Source organism: Anser brachyrhynchus (assembly GCF_964034855.1).
Source record: "Anser brachyrhynchus genome assembly, chromosome: 2".
Taxonomy (NCBI): domain Eukaryota; kingdom Metazoa; phylum Chordata; class Aves; order Anseriformes; family Anatidae; genus Anser; species Anser brachyrhynchus.
The window spans coordinates 147,548,054-147,568,435 of record NC_137695.1 but is presented as its reverse complement, the minus strand read 5'-3'; the positions used below and the strand labels follow the sequence as shown (position 1 = coordinate 147,568,435).

Here is a 20,382-nt window from a genome sequence, read left to right as displayed (position 1 = left end):
CGTCATGGGCTCTTTCTTCTCAAGGGCCCTGATTCATCTGAAGTTCAGTCTTGTTACAAAATCAACACATCAAAATTAGGAAGCATGAAACCTGGGGTTTCCCAAGTATCTTTCATTCTGCAACTTCTCCATTTCATCCCTAGCTTGAACAAAATGTGTCAAAATTAAGGCTGTTGGGGCAAATGCAAATGTGTGATTTCCTAACTTCTGAAAGTTTGATTTTGCAAGTGTTACAAACTATCAATGCTTTTTGCTTTCTTTCTTTCTTTTTTTTTTTTTTTTATACCTAACAATTAATATAAAAAAACTCCCATGTAATTCAATAATCTGAAAGTGTCAGCAGTGTGAATTCATTGCAGGTTATGAATACAGCATTACTGCACTTAATGGATCACTTTATCCATTCATATGTACCTGCCGTGTTTCAAGTAACTAAATCAAAGGCTGGTAATAAACTCCAAGGCATGTGAATGAGGAAAGTAAATAATGTGTGGGTTGTAAGTGGAAATTCAGCCTTGCGCTTAACAGTGGAGCAAAATTGTAAGAAAACTGGCAGGTATTTTAAAATCAATAGGAAGAGAAACCCTCCAGCCCCAAAACAGCTTATGAAGAAGTCTTAGAGAACAACCTCAGCCAAAATGAAGACCAAATTTTATAGACATTTTAAAATTATTATTTTTTTTTATTTTGGGTTTTGCACCAGACTGCTGAGCTGAGTCATGGCAAACCTACATCTTGCTTTATCTCTTGTCACTGACCTGTTGCAGACCCAGACATTCCTTGTTTTGCTTACACACCAAATAGTCTTTTATGGCAGACTCTTCCTTTCCTATGATTTTTTCTTCATGTGAATGTCTACCCCTAAGATGAATCTGATAATAACGCTATCTTACAACTTTTCAGCCCTATTTGATTTTCTTTTTCTACAAAGAATCCTTTGCTGACTTTTTTTTGTACTGCGGTGCCAGTGGAGGTGAAGAGATGCAGCGGAATTGTTAAGACAGAGCCCTTCCCAAATGGCTCTTGTCCATTGTAACGCACTGACTAAATATGACAAAGTTTTCTGCATCAGCAGTGTTTTGTTGCATCTGAGTGTGTTGACCCCTTCTCAGTAAAAGCTTTTTGCTGCAAGTGCCCAAAGGCATGTGAGTTCCTGTTGTTTGTAACTATAGACTACTGGTTTAAAGTGACTTCAGCTTTGAGAAGATATGACTGTAAAATATTTTTCTGTCTGAAACAGCGTGGCACTTGACAACATTGTCAGACTAAATGGGACTAAGCACCATTTTGATATATTTAAGTATTAAAGAAACAGCATAACACTTGCAAGAGGAAAACTGTTAGGAGTGGTTTTGTTCACCGGAGTATCCTCAGCTGGTTTATTTGTTACTTCGAATTTGTTTCAGCAAAATGAGTGCAACACTTTGTTATCTTGGGTATACATCCAGTCCAGAGACTGGATGTGGAACATACAAAGCACGTAGCTGTTGTGCATTTGCTGTGTAAAAGGGACGAGGCTTGACCCAGATTCTTGCCTTATGATTCAAAGCAGCTTACAAAGTGGGCCTTAGTCCCTTCAGCAAGCATGTTTGGTACCAGTTAAAAGCAGGTAGTTTCCATTCTTGTAGAAACATATACCACTGCAGGAGACATAGAGCTGCTTCCAGCCTCTGTAATAGGTACCACATGCACAAAGCCTCCGCATGACTTATTGCTAAGCCAGCATTTACAGTGGAGCTTGCTCTGAAGTGAAATCCCCTTAGGAAGTGCAGGTGGGAAGCCTGCGACATTTTTATTCTACGTAATTTAGGGAAATAAAATCTTTTAATAGTCAGTCCGGTATCACAGCTGGCTGATTTCACAGACTGTCAAGGATGGGCTGATGTGTTCAACCTTGAACACACAACACTTCCTTGTCAGCTTTATTACCTGTTTTACTGTTACTTTCAGTTTTCCCTTGGCTAAAAGGAAATGAGCTGAAAAAAAAAAAAAAAAAAAAAGATTAGAAGATTAGATATTAAGGTGTCTCTTTCTGTTATGGAGAACTCCTATAAAAATTCCTCAGGTGACTCTCACTTCCCTGAACACCTTTCCGTGGACTGCTCAGTGGACTAGGAGTCCAATAAGAAACAAGAGCAGGTTGAGATAAATTCCATGTCAAGAAGGTCTAAGTCAACAAAATTAAAAAACATTCCTCATATCTTTCCCCCAGACGTGCATATTCTTCCACTTGCAATCCACGGAGAGAAGCATGTGATACAGAAAGGGGAATTTGGCTCCAAGGTAAATTTCTCCAGAAATCTTCCTTTAAAATAAAGACCTCTGTGGTATTTTCTAAAATTATTTTCAGTAAGGGCTGTGCTTTTTCTTTTCAGTTTGATGCTTTTCCAGCCTCTCAATCTTATATGTTAAACAAAAAATATGACTAGACTCCGATTCAGTCCCAATACAGCACCTGGATTTAAAAGCACCCAGTGCCCAGCCTGATTCTTCATTCCCTGTCTCCAACAGTTTTACTTGTGGAACTACCTCTGTAATTTGCAGCTCTGTTGGGTTTTGTTGTTGTTAGCTTTTTCTGTCCCTATATGTGAAGATACTATGGGATCTTTTGTAAATTTATTCAAAGTTATTTGCCGGTCACTACTACAGCTGACTTTTTTGGTAATTCGAGCCTTGCAGGCCAAACATATGCAAAAGATTGTTTCAGTAAGGTCTCCCTAAACTTGATCAAAGCCTGCTAAAATTGAACTTGTAGAGCTGTTTAGTTAGGGACTGAGTTGGAGGAAACTCTGTACTTCTCTCAGATGACTGCCATTCCAGTATATGAAGAACCAGAACATCTCTTTTGGGGAAGAAAACAAAAAGTAAGTTTCAGCATGCTGTATTATGTAATAGTTTTGCCACATTACATAACAATTTTACACTAAATATGGGTCCCTTTAAAAATTATTTATGGAGTGAGACTGAAGCCCCAGAAGTGATAGATGCAACATTAGGAGGAGGGCTGAGAGGAGCAGATCTTTTGCAGTCTCTTCACTGCATTTCGGTCAGGATGTAAATATTAAAACCACCTGAATGGGTAATTAGAGTGTGCTATTGTACTTTAATAAACTAGAAGTGTTCTTATTCTGATATTGCTATACACACAATGGACCACACAGGAAAAAAGAAATATAATAATTGTCAAAACGTGTTCTTAATGGATGCTGTTGAAAGCAGAATTATTTTGTATACAACTGCTGTTGTTTATCAGTACCTACAGCTCAATTCAATGGGAGAAGAAAAAATAAAATATTGGTAGGCTTGCTTGTCAAAAACCTCTTTCTTTAATTTTCATAGACATATGCTTTTGGCCTACAGCTCACTAAATATGTTGGGCATGGCAGTTTCTTTGAATATTTGATGTGGGTTTGTGGTAACTGCAGTAGCGAATTTAGTTAAGAGGCATAAACTCTACAAATAGGTTCAAGATCTTTCTTTCTTCATTGGCTTCTCTTCACTTTTCTATCAATTTTTCTATCAATTTTTCTCTCTCTACTTTTTGCAAGGTCTACAGTTATGATATTAAAAAAACAGGAAATATTCCTTCACTAGTTGTTTTGGACCCCATCTCTTAGTGTCATCCGGAGGTAATACTGTGCATCTGTTATGCTTAAATATTTGTAGAATCTCACACAATTTTTGCAGCTACTGTAGACAAATTAATATTTTGATACTTCTTTTAGACATATGGTTAGGATTGCAACTAGTTCCTTAATAAGTGTTTCTGCTCTTCCTTTAGCATACTACTATATGCACACTAAAATTTGTGCCAGTAAGTAGCTCAGTGATCAGTAGTTTCAGCCTTTTTTTAAAGTCATCCTCTACCTGCATCATGGCTTCATGCAGATGTGGATCCATTTGTAGGCTTGTGTAGGGAAATACTTTTGACAAAACAGATATAATTTTCTGAGCGTTAATGCTCATAACAAGAAGGACCAATTTCTGCTGCTGAAGGGATGGATTAGAGTTCTGGTCTCAGAAGAACAATTGGTTATCTACAGAAACATCATTCAGTCACAGAGTAGTCCAATTCCAATAACTGTAATATATATTATTTTTTCCTATTATATCTGTATAAGATAGATATTATGAGAAGGTAGAAGGAAGATGCATAAAACTTAACGTATTATCAAGCCTGTCTCCATTAGAGGGTAGAAGACAATTCTCTTAGCAGCTTGGCTTTCTTGTAGTTATGTTGAAGAAGAGCTGAGGGTACAAATCACCTGAAATTCCTGACACAACCGAGATGGTACTATTTATTTACTGTATTAGGATTGTGGTCTTTGTTTCTTTAATGGGCAGATGTAGCTCTTATTTGCATGAATGCTAGGCAATGTATGGTCTATCAGTGTAAACAAGTATAATTCATTTATTTATTAACTATTTTATCAACTATTAATTACTCTGGTGCCTGTGCTTTTTTATTAAAAAGGGTAAACAAACCTCTGGAACTCAATGAAATTACTTGTGTGCTTAAAAACAAGCATTTGACATTCTTTTCAGATCAAGTCTTTAGTCCTTTTCCTTGTGTCCTGCTCTGATGCAGCAATTTTTGACAATTAAACTCATCTTCCTTCACCAGAGCATTTGTGCAGGGAGTATATTTCTGCCATAAGAATATGTTTTTATTGCAATGATAAATCCCTGAAAGAAGAATTTGTAATGGAAACAGTGACTGCTCCTTAAATGACTACGGAACCAGAAGGCTAGTCAATGCTTAAGAAAAACAAGGAAATATTTTAAATTTAGATCTACCATTCCTACCTTTACATGGACTAGAGGAAGTTAATGGTTCAGCTTCAACCCAGAGACAAAGCCAACAATGTTGACTGACTGCATTGCACCAAGCGCAAAATTGGTCCAAGACTTTCGATATATTCAGCTTTCCAAAGATCTTATAATCTGACTGCTATCAGGCAGTCAGAGGAATCCTGGAAAGAAAAACAAAGTGCCATAGGAAGTGGCACTTGTGATTCAGCCGCTGACATTCTTTGCCTTGAGTCAGCGGTGCAACACCCAGCTTCCCTGCTGGGTGCTCTCCTGCAGTAAGTCCCAGCACCGAGGCTCTGAGTCCTAACCGCTCCATGCCATGAAATACTGGATGACACTTGTCACAAGAATAGCAGCATCTATCCTGGTTTTTGGCTGTAGTGCAAATTGGGTAATCGCCATAATGTCCTGGTTGCTCTAATTGCCCACGGTTACTCCTTCCCCTTAGTCTGTGTCATACTGCTGGCATGTTGCAAGAGCTGCTGTGCTTCTAGGGGAGACTGCTTTTGCTTGGTGCCCAAGGGGGCCCGGCTAGATTTCAGTGAGTGCTGAGTTGCTCCTTCTGTGTCATTCCTTTTTAGCCTGTGACATTGCTGAAACAAAAACTGAACTGCCTTTCATATTTAGAAAGTGCCCGCCTACTGGGGTCCAGATCAAAACAGGGGTGCTACTAGCTTGAGGATCACTGAAGACTTGTGTTATGGCAGTAAGTAAAAATGATCTTTGCATAGCATCGCAGGCACCAAAGAGCACAAAGATTCCATTCCTACACAGAAAACATACCTGGCTTGAGTCAGTTATTAGACTGTATTTCTAGTGCATGCTTTGGCACTACCAGCTAATTGTCAGCTGCATGTATCTACATCAGGAACACTCAGCACGTACTCATAAAGAATGCGCAGCAACTCCTCTCCTTTACAGGTTATTTTTAAAATAAGGAAGCTCTTGTTACAGTTATGGAATAATAAGCATTGCAATTAATGTTAAGGACCAAAGTTTGATAGGTAATAAAAGCCCAAATAAACTTAATTCCCCTAAACTTAAGTTGAATGTTTATAAGGAATGCCATAACAATAACTGATTTCTTTTCGTGGTAACTACTTAATCAAATGCAAATTTCAGAATGCCTCTGAGGCTCAGAAACCATACACCAACTATCTGTTTTCAGAAGATTTTTATGGTGGCTTATAATGGAAAAGCTGATAAAACTTTAGCCATTGCCTTGCTATCAAATGCTTCTGTAATTCCAAATTAATATGCCTCGTGTTATCTGGTAGCTCAGCTGCTTGCTTTGCATTCATTATAATAGGAGAAATGATGGTTCCTCAGTGATTTTATTAATTTTACAGTCTGAGAGTGTTTTTGTTTGTTTGTTTGTTTTTTAGTCTCTTCTTTGAGTCAAAACATATAGCAGAATGAATATAGCAGAATCTTTTACTGATTTGTTAGAAATCCAATCTCAGTAAGTACTGAGTGTCTTTTGAGTTGGTTCTGTTGGTTTCAAAGAGCTGCAAGTGCGCAGTGACTCACAGGACATGTTGGCACCTGGCAGAATCGTGTCCTAATCGATCTTATGTGGTGCTTGGTGGTTTCAGTTGGCAAAAATTTATGCAGACTATTGCCTTTTAGTGTATTATACATTCCAAGCTAAGTGGTTTTGCAAGCCTTGAAGCTTGCTTTGAGCTCCAAATTCAAGTGTTTCTGAAGCATTAATGTAAAAATCCTTCAAGGTTTCACATTTCTTGACTTTCATAATGAAAGTAAGCAAACTGTAAATTTCATAAAAGTTTGGTGAAAGAAAACTAAGTACTGTTGTTAAGCTTGCAATTAAGAACAGGTTCAAAAGCTCTGCCAGGACCTTTCTAAGCCCCAAACACAGCACACTTCATTTAAACCCTAACATAAACACAGTTGATATAGCCTTAATCACAAATTGTTTCACTCAGCTCTATTTAGTAAGGGGCCAGCCTGCCATTAGCTTTTGCCAAAACTCCCACTAAAGTCAACAGAATATTTAAGCACTCAGCAAACATATCCTCTTACTTTATTTCCTTGGTTATTTATAAACATTTACAGACTCCTAATGCAGGTACCTGTGCATTTATACAGATCCTTTTAACACCTTCATCCAAGCTGCCAACTTATCATTTCACAACTATGGGATAGATGTCTAGGTAATCCTTTTGTGCAATGATTACACAGGATACAGATGAAACTAGATCTTAAGGCAAGAACTGAAGCCTTAAGAATGTCTTGAGAAATGCCGAATTTTAAAATGGAACACGAGTCCCCATTTCAGGTGTGTTTTTCTGGAGCTGAGGATTTCCTGCATTGCAGAGCTGACTTCAGTTATCCTTTTATAGCTGACTATAAACCTAAATCTACATTATTATCCCTACATTATGCATGATGGTGCTTTTAACTGAAGATATTGATCCATATTGCCAGAGGGGCTAATCTAAACTTCAGTTAACACAGCTCATTAGTTATTAACAGGACACAAGCTGCCTCCTCTTCTTTGCTGCAATTCTTTTGCTCTTTTCCCAAAACTTCTCCTGTGCACTAAAAGGCATGGGTGTTCCCTTTCAACTTGCACGGGAGCATTTCAGCCCCACAGGTCATATGTCCAAAGACTGAGGACAGGTACCGCAGCCCCGAGGGGCTTCACACCATGCACAGATGACGCCAGTCCAAAGAAAGCAGTTCAGGTGTCACTTCAAAGTGTGGCTACCACCATTGGCATGAGGCTAAATTGAGCTTAGATAACATAATACCAAAGTCAAGTTGTTCTGTATTCTTCAAAGTGTTACTGAAAAGTCAGTGAGACTTAATCTTTTCATGCTTTTCAGCACCTATAAAAACCAGACCACAGCTCTTTTTGTACATTGATTTCTTCTGAAGCAAAATTCAGTTTTTCAATAGCAACCTCCAAGTGAGGAACAAACACAGGAAAGTATGTATGCCAGAGCCTCATCTGCAGGTTGCATATTAAACAGTTTCTAAATGAAAAGGTGGCTTGCTGTACTATAAAATAAAGTCATCATTTTGCAGACCTACAGCCCACCGGAACAAGGGGACAGGATGGAGTGTGCCTTTTCCAGTATTCCCCACCCACTGACCCAGAGCATGAAACCCACAGAGTTCTTGGAACTGCAAACAGTGTTTGAATTCAGACTAAAACTGGAAAACAGAAACTTACTTTTTTTTTTTTTTTTTTTTGAGTCACATCAGTCAATGCTATTTACAAAATCGGTTTATGGAGACCACAGGTGGACACTCTGACTCATTACACATGAATACTAAATATATCCAAGACAATCTTGGAAAATCCCATAAAGAAAGAGGGAATAGCCGTCTGATTTTTATATTTATAACCTTGGGTTTTGGATGCCAGTAATGGAAATTATATTGTTTTCACAAAAAGCAGGTGAGGGACAGTAAGGGACTGAATGATTGCCAGGCTGCATGTGGCTGGAAGGAGAGGAAAGCTCTAAGCTAGACACGGAGGAAGGTTTGTCATGCCGTAGTAGTTTGCCACTCACATTTGCGGCAGGCTGTGGTGAGGTTAGCAATGCATTCCACAATTGTCAGGAGTTAAGCAAATGTTATGTCCCTTAGCCAGGGTGAAAAGCACACCTGCCCAGGAAGCTGGCATAAACTTTGGTACAGCCTCAGTCCTACCTCAGTCCTACATGGAGAATTTGAGTAGTACTTTCAGCCTCATATCCTGCCACACATTTCAGTCTCTCTGATCTTTTAAACCAGGGAGGTCCAAGGTCTGTAATATATACAGGAAAGCAGATAATGGATCCCTTTATGTTTGTCATCACTGACTTCTGTTTTGATGGATGTTTCAGCGCCAAGGCTTCTCTTATTCCCACTGCTGGAGAAGAGCTATTGCTGGACTTCCTACAGTCCCTAGCTTGGCTTTGAGAAATGCAACAGGGTGAAACTGAAACAAGGCATAGCAGTTCTAGCCTGAAAGTTTACTTTCTACATAAGCTGAGAAACAGCAACTTTATGTTAGGGAGGACTGACTGAGGAATGAGTTAGTTACTCTAATCCATACTCTTTCCTGTATGACCACTAAAGTAAATAAACTAGATGCCAAAATGCAAATTTTTTACTTACAGTTCACCCAAAAGTATATTGTGGGTTTACGATATTTCTTATTACCAAGATCCCAAGCCAAATTCTGCATAGATAGTGCAGAGCAGTTCCTCACTACTCCAGCCTTTGAAAGAGCCCCAAGAAAGAATTTTTCTCTGACACTACTGCCTTGTTGAATGTAGCAATGTGTGTGTGGCCACAAACATGGACACAATGAGAAACTGCTAATGCGAAGTCAAGTTAGGTGGTCATAATTACTATAGTCAAAGCTGTGTAGAAGAAAAGATGTCACTTCTTTGTGAGTGCCTTTCATATCAGTGGTTCAGTGGCTGAGCAGGTGTAATGGGGATTTGTTTGTTGACTTCCTATGAGAATCTGCTAATTTAGCTCAGCTTGCTGATCCTTTAGCAAATTACCCACAGGTTCAAAAAAGTCACTCTTCTGGTACCCAGAATGACTAAAGTTTAGGAGATGGAGATGGAAATACCCAACCAGCCTATCTGACTCACTGCAGACAGTCTCTAATGAGCTCTCCATTTGTTCTCCGTGTCTCTGTAACGCACCTTCAAGCCTGCAACTGCAGTACTTCTACTAGCAATTTCTGCTTCTTGTCTTCTTCCCAAAGGAGTTAATTCTCCAGCGTTCTACATTAGTTTTTCATCCGTTCATACTGTCTACTTCAACTGATTTAAACCAAATTAAAATACTGTTTGAAACGTTCAGGATGTTGTTGTTGTTGTTGTCTGTTGAATTTAACCAGTGTAGAAGACACAAACAGCACAGCACAAATGGAAAAGTTTATTGCAAAACCAGAGGGATGGCATAGTATCCTTTTTTTTCTCTCTTTTTTTTTTCTTTTTCTTTTTTTTTTCCCTAGAAGAATGAGCTTCTTTGTTTCAACAGTAGGCCCAGCAATTTCTAGCAGTCCACGGTCTGCAAATCTTATTTCTGCATTGATCATCACAGTCACATGAATTTATTTAGCAAGTATTTTATTGCCAAGGTCACATGAAATTACTTAATAAAAACTTAAATGTGAATTTGCCAGCTCATCTCTCATTGAAACACTCTTTTGGCTTAAAAGAACATGCTGAGTTGTAAGAATGAGCATTATTGGGCATTTTCCCAATAATAAGATAGCAATAACAGGGAGGAATGCTTGGCTTTGTTGTGCGGTAAATGAACAACGCATCCATTAATTTTATATGTTTAAAGTCTTAGACAATTCATGATGACTTAGATCTGTGGCTAGTTTAAAATTACTCTGAGAAGGAAAATCACGTAGGTGGTCTGCAGCCTTCTGCTAAGCCTTTTTAAGAACCCCCAACCAAAGTAAAGGGAAATGTAAACCTTTTTGTGGGGGAAGGTGGAAAGACAACTTTTGGGGGATAAAGGATATTTTGTTAGCCTAACCAATGTTTCATTTAAAACTTTGCAAAGGCTCTTCACTTCGATTGAGCTTCACTCTGTGCAGACTTTGGTCTATATTACAAAGAAGCAGCACTACCAAAGATTCACTCCCTTTCATGAGGTTCAAGGGTCAAATGACAGAAAAGTTTGAGTGTTTTGATACTGAACATCTGAAAGCTGAGTGCTGCTTCAGAAGCAGAGTTCCCTAACTGCTGTATTGCCAGCTGTGGGTCTCCTCATCGCTGTATGTCTGGACTCATGGATCTCAAATTTGGGTTGCAGAGCATCCCTAGAAGGGGTCCCAAGAAGAAGGGACAGGATACTGCTTACTCAGTGTCCTATGACTCGACGGTTAGGCTGTCTCCTGTGAAGCAAGAGCCGTGGATTCAGTCTCTATCATCCTGTAGAAGGTCCCCAAGCCAACTCTCCTACTTGGGCGAAGTACTGCAACAACCGGGTTACTGCGTAGCTCACTTCTTCCCACTGTCTTTAAATGAAGGTAGCTGTGACCACAGATCTCAGTGCATTCTGCTTGTGTTGTGAGCACACCTGAAGGATCCAGTGATTTATGGCTGCAGTTTCCTTTTGTATGAATCCTGAACAGCCTTAAGCAGGAAAAGTGCTTCTGAATGCTCATCTCAGCCAAGGTGGTAGTTCTTCTGAGCAGAAGTAATAACTGGAGGTGCCCCACAAGCTACGGGTGCATGTATGGATTAAAAACAGCCTTCCTAGATCATTTGGAGTCAAAATCATGCATTTTGTTGCATTTTAAGTGTTGAAGAAGTTCCTCTTAGAATTGCCATAGAATCATTTCGGAATGGGTTGGGTTGGAAGGGTCCTTAAAGATCACCCACTTCCATCCCCCTTGCCATGGGCAGGGACACCTCCCAACAGACCAGGTTGCCCAAAGCCCCATCCAACCTGGCCTTAACACGCTGCCAGGGATGGGGCATCCTCAATTCTTCTTTGCAAAGAGTTTTTTTTTGCTGAATACGTGCTTAGATGTTAAAAAATACAAAACTAGTTACGGGACTTCCGAGACCCAGAGTTCACCTAAGTGAGTAAGAAATATTCTGTATTTTGATAAACAAGAGCTGAGGTCTTTTCAAGAGGTTACTGTGCCTATTTGTGTCTTAAAGGCAGTTGCTCTTTGACTGCTGTGACTGCTCTGCATCCTTAAAATGAGACCACACTGTGTGTCAGCTAAATAATTGAAAAAATAGATTCCTTACCAGTGTTAAGCTGGACTCTCCAAAGTGTTTAAAACAAAGTTGAGACACCACAAAACTCCAGGTCGGTACAAATTGTTCTTTGTGCTGCTTCCACTAAGGAAAAATGCACAAAGTATTTCCTTTGCTGAACACAAAAATTCTTCTCACATTTGCTGCAAGAGATTTGGGTTTATATCAAAGGCTTTACTTTTTAAACCATAATAATTTCTTGCTAGACAGAGTGTATGTGAGCCTGTGTATATGTTTATGATTTTAAAATAAATATATTACACTTCAACCCTTTAAAATTTACCACAAATGTGTTTTACTTTTATTTCTTTAACTTCATTCCAACCAGGCTAACCAGAAGTTTTTCCTGACCTGATAAGAACCCGCATAAAGTCCCCCTTTGCCTAATTTCCTAGATTTTGTAAATTTTCCTAAAAATTCCCTAAATTTTATGCCTAAAATGTGGTAGAAGTAAGGTTTGGAGTTGTTAGTTAGTTTGTTTGTTCGTTTGTTTATTTCTTGCCAGTAGCAAGAAATTAGTAATTTGGTGACTTAGCACCTCCTTAACTTCCACAAGGTCACATTGAGGAGATCTCGAAGCAACAAACCTTTTAGTCCTGGTCCCATAATATAGCCATTGTACCACTGGGAGGAAAAGGGGAAAATGCTGTAAGAGTGCTTCTAACAGAAGGGGAGCTTGGGAGCATCTGAGGATCTGCCAATACCTATTGCCTGCATTAATGACAAACAAGATAGACAAGAGAGTACTTGTAACATAACTTCTGGTGCCTGCTCTTGTAAGCAAAGGTTTAACCACAGAAATTAGAGAGGAAAGGGAAAGGGTGAACACGGGTATGAGAACCTGATTGTTCACAGCAGAACATTTTAGGTAACTCTCTTAAAAGCTCATGTGAGCTTGTGAATCGAACTACCAGTAACCAGAAACCATTTCCTCTGATTTAGGAGATTAATTTCTCATACTGGAGAAAACTCCAGCCACAAGGATGTCCGTGGCTGTCCTCCTGCAGTGTGCTCATTATAAACAACAAAAGCTTATAGTTCCTGCTGTGAAAGTCTCGATGCAAATCCTGTGATGAATAATCTTCCCAAGCAGTGCTCCAGGTCCACGAACGAATGGCATGGCAGCATAAGGCTTCCAGGCGGGCAGCCACGCTCCGACCTCGGCCAGATGGGCTGCACCGCACAGAAGCAGGGTAAGGCTGAGCAAAGCTGTTCCTCTGAGGTCCTGCCAGTGATATCTGTGGGGACGGACCTCCGTCGTCTCTTCCAAAGGCCAAACGTGCTCAGGTGTGTGAGGAATACAGCAGGAGCTGGGGGCTGCGGCCTTGCTGTGTTTGTACGAGGCCGCGACTCCTGCCGAGGCTGGAATGCCACCCTCGTCTCTTCCCCTCTCGGCTTAGGCCACTGGTCTCAAGCCATGAAGCAGGAAAAGGACATACTACTGGAAAGCAGAGTGTGTATGGAACTCATGAACGCTGAATTCCAAAAATTCCCTCGGCTCAGATCTGAGCTCCAATGGTAACGATGAGAAACCACCATAGTGGAAAGACAAAAACCAGAGGTTAAAGACCAGGAAATGAACTGATCAGATCTGCATTGTCTGTCCCCCCTTGTCTCCCTCAGGCAGCTATTAAATACCACTAGGCTCAAATCCCCACAGCCCAATTAACCTTTCCCCCAGAACATACAGGTATCTCAGAAGTGAAATATGATAACATAATATTTTTCATCCTCACTGAACTCAACACTGCTTTCCTGATTGTATTATACACCCCAAGTTATTTACTCTAGTTTATTGGTTACATTAGAGAAATGCTGCGCCTTTTTTTAATCTATTCCGAAGTGGTGTTTTTGTGTGTTTGCATGAGCTGTAGTCCACAATGAATAACCGACTATGTATCACAGCAGTTTATTTTTTCTTCCTTATGTTTTAAATAAAATGTAATGGAAATTCACTACCCTGATCCATATCGTATTCTCACTTCTACCCACAAAACTTCTCAGAGCTGTCAGATCTCATTTGCAAGCCTCCCTTCTTCTGTCATCTGAAAATTATGTCAATATTCCACACCACCTGATGCATCCTCTTGTCACTTCACCTAAAGATCAGAGAAAACACACATAAAGTATTGACCACAGCATCAACACTTATGACAACTGTTGGGCCAGTTTGCAAAATATGTTTTCTTTATTACAACTTACATGAACAGCCTCAAAGTGAGAAGGATAGGCATGTGAAATGATCTCACATACAAGCTACTACCTCTAAAATATAAATATTGAAGGAACTTTGGAAACGTGTTGTTTCCCTTGGGTATTGGAAAGAGCAGAAGCATAAGTAAGCCTGAATCCAAGACCACACTTACGATTTTCCCATAAGAAATATATTAAGGAGAAAATCAGGAAAGCTGAGAACTTGTATCTGAGCTGATTTAATAAAAAAAAAAAAAAGGGGGGGTGGGGAGGGTGGGGGAGGAGGAATCCAGCTTTTAAAATGGAGTTAAATGCATCGTTTTTATTTATTTTTATCTCCAGTTCAAAGGAATGTAGCTCTCAGATGTTTCAAAATTAAGAGAGACTTCAACTAGGAAGATTGAAGGCCCTTTGAGTTTCCTTACTGGAAAACCCTGTCATTAGTCAAAACTGCCCAGGAAAGGAGAAGGCTGTCGTGATTCCAGTGCAAATTCCACTGTTTAATGAATTTAAATCCCTGCCAGTTACTGGTGAAGTTCAATCTTGTTGTACAACACTCAATACTTTTCTTGTAGATGATGAATGCCCAAAGAGAAATATTTGATATGGTCCAGTCATAGTACCATTAATACCAATTTCACTGTGGTGCCACGCTGTGGTGTGGCAAATGTAGGAAACCAGAAAAAAGGGGTACACGATTACCCATCCACTTCTTAGTTGTGGCCATTGGCGAGAACTTGCAATGGCCACAGTGATACTGCCAACCACTCTTGGAAAAAAACACCACCAATTAATACTGCTTGTTTATTTTCTGGCAGCCTGCAATGTATACTGGGCCACTGAGGGAGAGCCAAAGGCTGCTTTAATCTTCAGGAATTAGCAATAACATGCTGTGACAGGATTTTACAGATCGGACTGAATCCATATTAGCTTTATTATACTCACAAAGCAACCGCACACATGCTAGAATTTTTCTGTACACTCATACATGACACTCAGATTCTGGCACTGAAATTCTGATTTTATTTTATTTTATTTTGTTTTGTTTTGTTTTGTTTTGTTTTCTTGTACCATTTTCCCCTTGAGTTACTTCCCCTCTCCTCAAGTCTGCCCCCTAAATTTCCTGTGACTGAAGACTGTGTTTCCTTCCATGTCCCCTCTGCAACTGTTGGGTAGAAACAGCCCCGAAAGATCAAGAAACAGGCGGATGGACTGTTCTTGGTGTTACTCCCAGGAATGAAGGTTTGCTTGCCAGTGGCTTTAGTTTCATTGGAAGAGACAGCTGCTATCCTACAGCCAAGTGGGAAGATTAAATGATTTGGGGACAGCGAGTTCACCCAGCAGAGAAGGGGTGGAGAAGACAGTGTCTTGGCACAGCGAGTCTCTTTTGTGTTGGGAGAGCAAGTGTCTGGACGAGACTGTGCTGGGAGGTACAGCCTAACCCAGAAATGACTAAAACAAATGCTCCTTGAAACACGATTTGGAGCAGAGCCTACAGCAGGGCTGTAGTGCACATCAGATAAATCCTAGAAATGGTTGGAAAGGACCTCTAACTGCAGCAAAAGGCTGAGCCGCACTTTAAAGTACTCAGAAAAGATGAAAAGGCCAACTAGAAAAATTGACTGGGTGCTAAGAGGGACAGATGCTACATGACTGCTGGGAAATACAGCACCTGATTCTGCGCCTGGACAGGCAGAGGATTTGCTGTGCCTAGAGGAAAGCACTGTGGAGTATTTTAGAGCCTCAGCCATCCTTGAACTTGCTTCCTGGTTCCCCAGAAGGGATTGGTGTGGTCAGGGGAAAGATTAATGTTCCAGATGTGCATCTGGGTTTCTCTTGGCTAACGTGCCCTCCGCCAAACAAAGGGTCTCTTAGAAGATGCTCCCCTGCCATTGCAAAGCTAGTCAGAGGCTTTAAGCTAATTAATTTTATAAAGATGAGGCCATATGTGTATTCCCTTACGCTTCTTCACCCAGTTGGCATGAATACCTTCTCCACTTTCTTGTAGAGGACAAACTCCAAATCAGCCCCGCACTTGGAGCTCCTTCAAAATCCAAGCCTTTTTACTCCCCATGTCTAATCAAGCATTTCAAACCTGTTCTGCACCTCCTTTTCTCTTGTAGGTAAGTGCTAACAGGGAGGTGAGGAAAGCGAGCCCTAACAGGGAGACAGGACAAGAAGCTCTGCTGGGAGAGATTTTTCTTCTCTGTTTCCTGAAAAAGGCCTCTGGCCGGTATTAGGAGAAAGCGATTTTCTGTGTGTGAGCCTTCTTCCTGGCGTTACTGGCAAAAACAAGGGACAGGTTTAAATAGCTCCTGGGTGGATCTCCTTTTGAAACCAACATCCCCAGCTCATGTACTCTTGCAGAATTTGTGTCCACCTGTTTTACCCCTAATACAAAACCCATCCTTGCCTCCAAGCAGAAGAATTTGTGGCAGATCAGTGGAACTGTGTTTGGAGGAATAAGAACACAGGCTTTCTGAGAGAAAACAGCAATCCATCTATACAAACGATAAAAAATTCTCCACTGGTAACTCTGCCAAGAGTTTGTTAATTTGGTTTCCTGCCTGCTGGTGTAAACATCCAATAGTAAATGTCCTTTAACCACATGATTTCGTCCTTCCACATCAGCTAACCCTCTCTCCCAGGGCAGTGGCGCTGGGTATAATAGGCTCAAAGTCTTCAGGTGTGCTTGGACAGCCTCTCCCTAAACCTTTCGGAAATGTTGCCTTCTCCTTTCCTGTGGCTTTTATACCTACTGCAGCTCTTGGGATTTCAGTGTCTGCTGATGGGGAGTTGATGTTGCCAGAGTTTATTCAGGATTGTGGCTGCTGCCTAGAAAGGACCCTGAACAGTCAGTGGATACCTCCTGCTGCCAGCACATAAAATCAACTTTAGCTAAGAAAAGTTTACCTAACCTATCCTTACACAATCGTGTAAGCGTATTTTCTAGAGTTCAGCCTGTATCTCCATTGCTGTCATTTAACTTGATTTCTTCTTCTGTGCTCAATTTGGATAGCGAACAGCTAGTTTTGCTGCTACTTTTCACCTTATTTGAAGAATTCTCCCCTGTGTCTCTTCTCTAGACCGTCATCCATTTCTTTCAGTCCTTTCTTAGCATGCTTCCTTCCTCTCCCTTTCATTTGTCCATTTCTGTTTTGAGCAGATAAATAGCTACAAAAATGCTCAAAAGGCCCCTTGAGGGATTGATTCTGAATAAAAACCTTGTAATCTCTGTAATCATCATCTCCTTTACCCATACTAATAAGGAAGGATGAGGTATGGGTAAAAAATAAGCCCAAGGCACAAATAATACAAAACATATGTAAAGGAGACAGTGAGTCTCTATTTTGTAGCATCTCACAGCTTGGGAGGTGTTTTAGCTCTACGGCTATTTTGGTTTCTGAAAGTCTAGTAAACAGATTTCCACAGAGAAGAGAGCAGCAACTCTAAAATAGGTGAGAACACCTGAGTCTGGTACCACTGGCATGCAGTCTCTACCGTGTGCTCCCTGCGACTTCACTGTGGTCAAGTGAGGCAAAAGTAGGGATCGGTGCACCCAAAGATATGACATTTCCCATGCTTCGTTCCTTTAAGCTCAGAGCTTAGGTTACTGTACAGTGGTGGATAGCTCTATGGCATCCTCCTGTCAGCTCCTTTCGGGGAAGCTCTGCATATTCTAGAGCAACAGAACCAAATAGCCTGGGACGATACTGACTAGAAGTGTCTTGTGGAGCAACACCATTTGTTTTCCCTGTCAGCTTGGGTTTCAGTGGTTGTAGTTTTCCCTGGCTGCATGTAATGATGAAGTTGGAGAGTCTGTAATATTGCCTGTAAGCCACTTCTTTAGAGCTTCAGACTGCAGAGCTTGCATATCATTTGTGAAGATAGCACGGTCTTCTGAAGTTGCTCTCCATAACATTAGGTTTAGTCACTGGCATTAATAAAGATATTTGGCAAGGTATATTTCTGTTTCAGACTCTGAAGATGCATGATGTAAAGATGTAAATGCTTGCCAAGCCCAAATATATAAAATGTGCCATGCTGCATTTAGCATATCTGTGGAGAGGAAGAAAGAACATTTACCAGCAGACTGGGTGAATCAAAATGCCAGGGTAGTTTCTGGCAAACATTATGTAACTTGCATCATTGCTTATATGCATTTCCAATGCAGTATGAAAAATGCAAACTGGTCATATTTCAGTGTAACCCTCTATTAAGGAAACATTTATAATTTCAACCCAGAGTACATGGGTAACAAGATAGCCTTGTTAGTAAGCTCTGTCTGAATGAGTCATAAGTCCACCATTATATGATCAGAGAAGATGAAAATCTGTGAAGATTTCCCTTTGGATCTGTAGATTTTCTACAGGTGTATCTCCTTCTGTTTGCCATCATCAGATATCTTCACAGAATGGAAATTTGATGTCTGTGATCTTCCCCAAAGCAGTCCTTATCTGATAGCTTTACCAGACACCTATTACATTTGGGTCTTTTGAGAAGGATTAAAGAGGTAAGCTTGCATAGCCAGTGTGAATCTTCTTGTGTAGACAAGCATCAAACAGGTATTTACACTGTCTTGGTCTATATAGCATACTTTTTTGGTCTATACAGCTTAGAGCTTTTTTTTTTTTTTTTTTTTTCCTTCTGATGCCATTGCTTTGGGAAGGGACACAGGGATATATCTTTAAATGGTCTTTTGAATATGATTTTGTGTGTGTTGACTCCTGAAGCCCACAAAACTGTTACTGGAGGAGAAAAAATATTTACCGTTTATTTTTACTCTACCTTTATTTTGACATTTTAAAATTGCTTAGCCTAATGTACAACATTAGCACCAGGGAAAGACAAAGACCTGGGGCAGCCTGGACTCTCAGTCTTGGTAGGACACTGAAGAGTAGTAAAACCCAGTCTGTGCTCAGAGTGAAACACCTTGTTGACTGAGAAAAGTGATAGAAGGTTTTCCTCTCTGAGGCCAACTGAAAACCAGAATTATTCTTCTGCCATTCAGCCCCTTACAGGGTTATAACCTGTTGAAAAATAATTTGAAATATGTTGTATATTTATGTTTGGTATCTTAGACATTTTTTAGCCTCCCTTTCAAGTCTAACCAGACCAAAATTCTCAGTCCTATCTTGAGAAAATGATTGCCATATCATTAGCAATGCGTTGAGGGTGAAGTTCCTCTTTCAGTGCAATAACTTCTTGAGTTTACCTCCCTACATTAGAACAGAAGCTTATTTTACAGTATAATGTCTTGATTCCCATTGTGAAGACAAAGCCATTATTTTTTGGAATGCTTCCTTTGACTAACACCTGTTGGGGTGATCCATCTGTAAAATTCAGAGATATCTCTTGTCAATAAGGCCACGAAATGGTGACAGAAAGATAGACAGATAACCTCCAGTGAGAAGTGAAGAAAAAACACTCAAGAATGAGAGAGATTTAACCTTCACAAGCTGCTATAGGAAGATCCAAATTCTTGAAATTCTTGAAATTTTCACACCAGTGCTTTCCTGTTATAGTCAAACACAACTTATTGGCAGTAATTAGATGAAATTCAATGACTTGTGTTATGCAGAAGATAAAGCTACATCACCTAACGATCTATTCTGGCATACGAACTGTTTACTTCTAAGTAGTTATTTTATGCATTTTTTTCCATTTCTACATAGCTTAGTAGTTAGTCAAGACAGAATTTGGTTATTTCTAGTAAGGAAGTGATAGATAAATGTGGGTGATGTTTTCTTAAAGTATTCAATGGTCTACACATCTTGATGTGGTTTCTTTCATGGTTTTGCACACAAAGGATTCTGCAGTATGTGGGACATGACTGAACTCATGGTTTGAGGTTATACTCTATTATACATGGTTCTTACCAAAAAATAGAGGGCTTCTTTGAATATGCTGCAGAAATCCTCTTCCAGGGAGATCACTGCATGGGGTCTTCTCCTTTGATGTCATGTTTTTCATTGTGAAATTTCAACTGGTCATGGAGACAATAAAGGTCAAATTATCAACTGGGCAGTGAGTGCACACGGAGGGCAGGGAAGGCCAGCGGCAGCTCTGGTCTTGCGGTTAGTTCTGTAGCCGCCCTGGATCTTGCATGCATTGGGTATGTTGGGTATGCTGGAAATGTTGAATACTGTTCAACAGCTACCAAGGACACGTTGGATGCCCGGATTTGCTTGCAGTGACTTTATACATATGACTGTTCCTTTATGCATGTACAGAAGATTACTTATTTGAAGGGGAAAAATATTCCAGTAATTTAGGTGCGGGCTCCTGAACTGACATGCTCTTAAACTAGAAGAGCTCTCCCTGTACCTCCTGCTCAGTGGCATCGAGGACTTCTCTAGTAGGGAAAGCACAGTGTATGAAGCAGTTCACCTGGAGAACAGATGGGTCTTCATCCTGAGAACATGGGAGGTTTCTTGGTTTCAGGCACTGGGAACAAAATGAGTACCCAGCTGCATTCCAGCCAGCTTCAGCTTACAAAGATGTCTGGAAAACAGTGATCCTAAACTTGTCTCTTGTATCACCCTTTCTTCTTGTGCTTTATTACCTCCAATACCACCATTAATGGGCTGTGGTTTCAGTGCTTTTGTATCATTTA

The 20,382-nt window shown here is 40.2% G+C and overlaps 1 long non-coding RNA gene across 2 annotated transcripts in view; it reads left to right on the top strand.

The window, feature by feature from the left end:
- The window catches only part of LOC308190512, a 37,640-nt gene extending 23,912 nt beyond the window's left edge, over positions 1-13,728 (top strand). For both annotated transcript variants that reach the window (XR_013947283.1, XR_013947284.1), the window contains one exon: positions 12,516-13,728. This is a non-coding gene — a long non-coding RNA (uncharacterized lncRNA). The remainder of the gene's footprint in view (positions 1-12,515) is intronic.
- Positions 13,729-20,382: the final 6,654 nt, after the last annotated feature.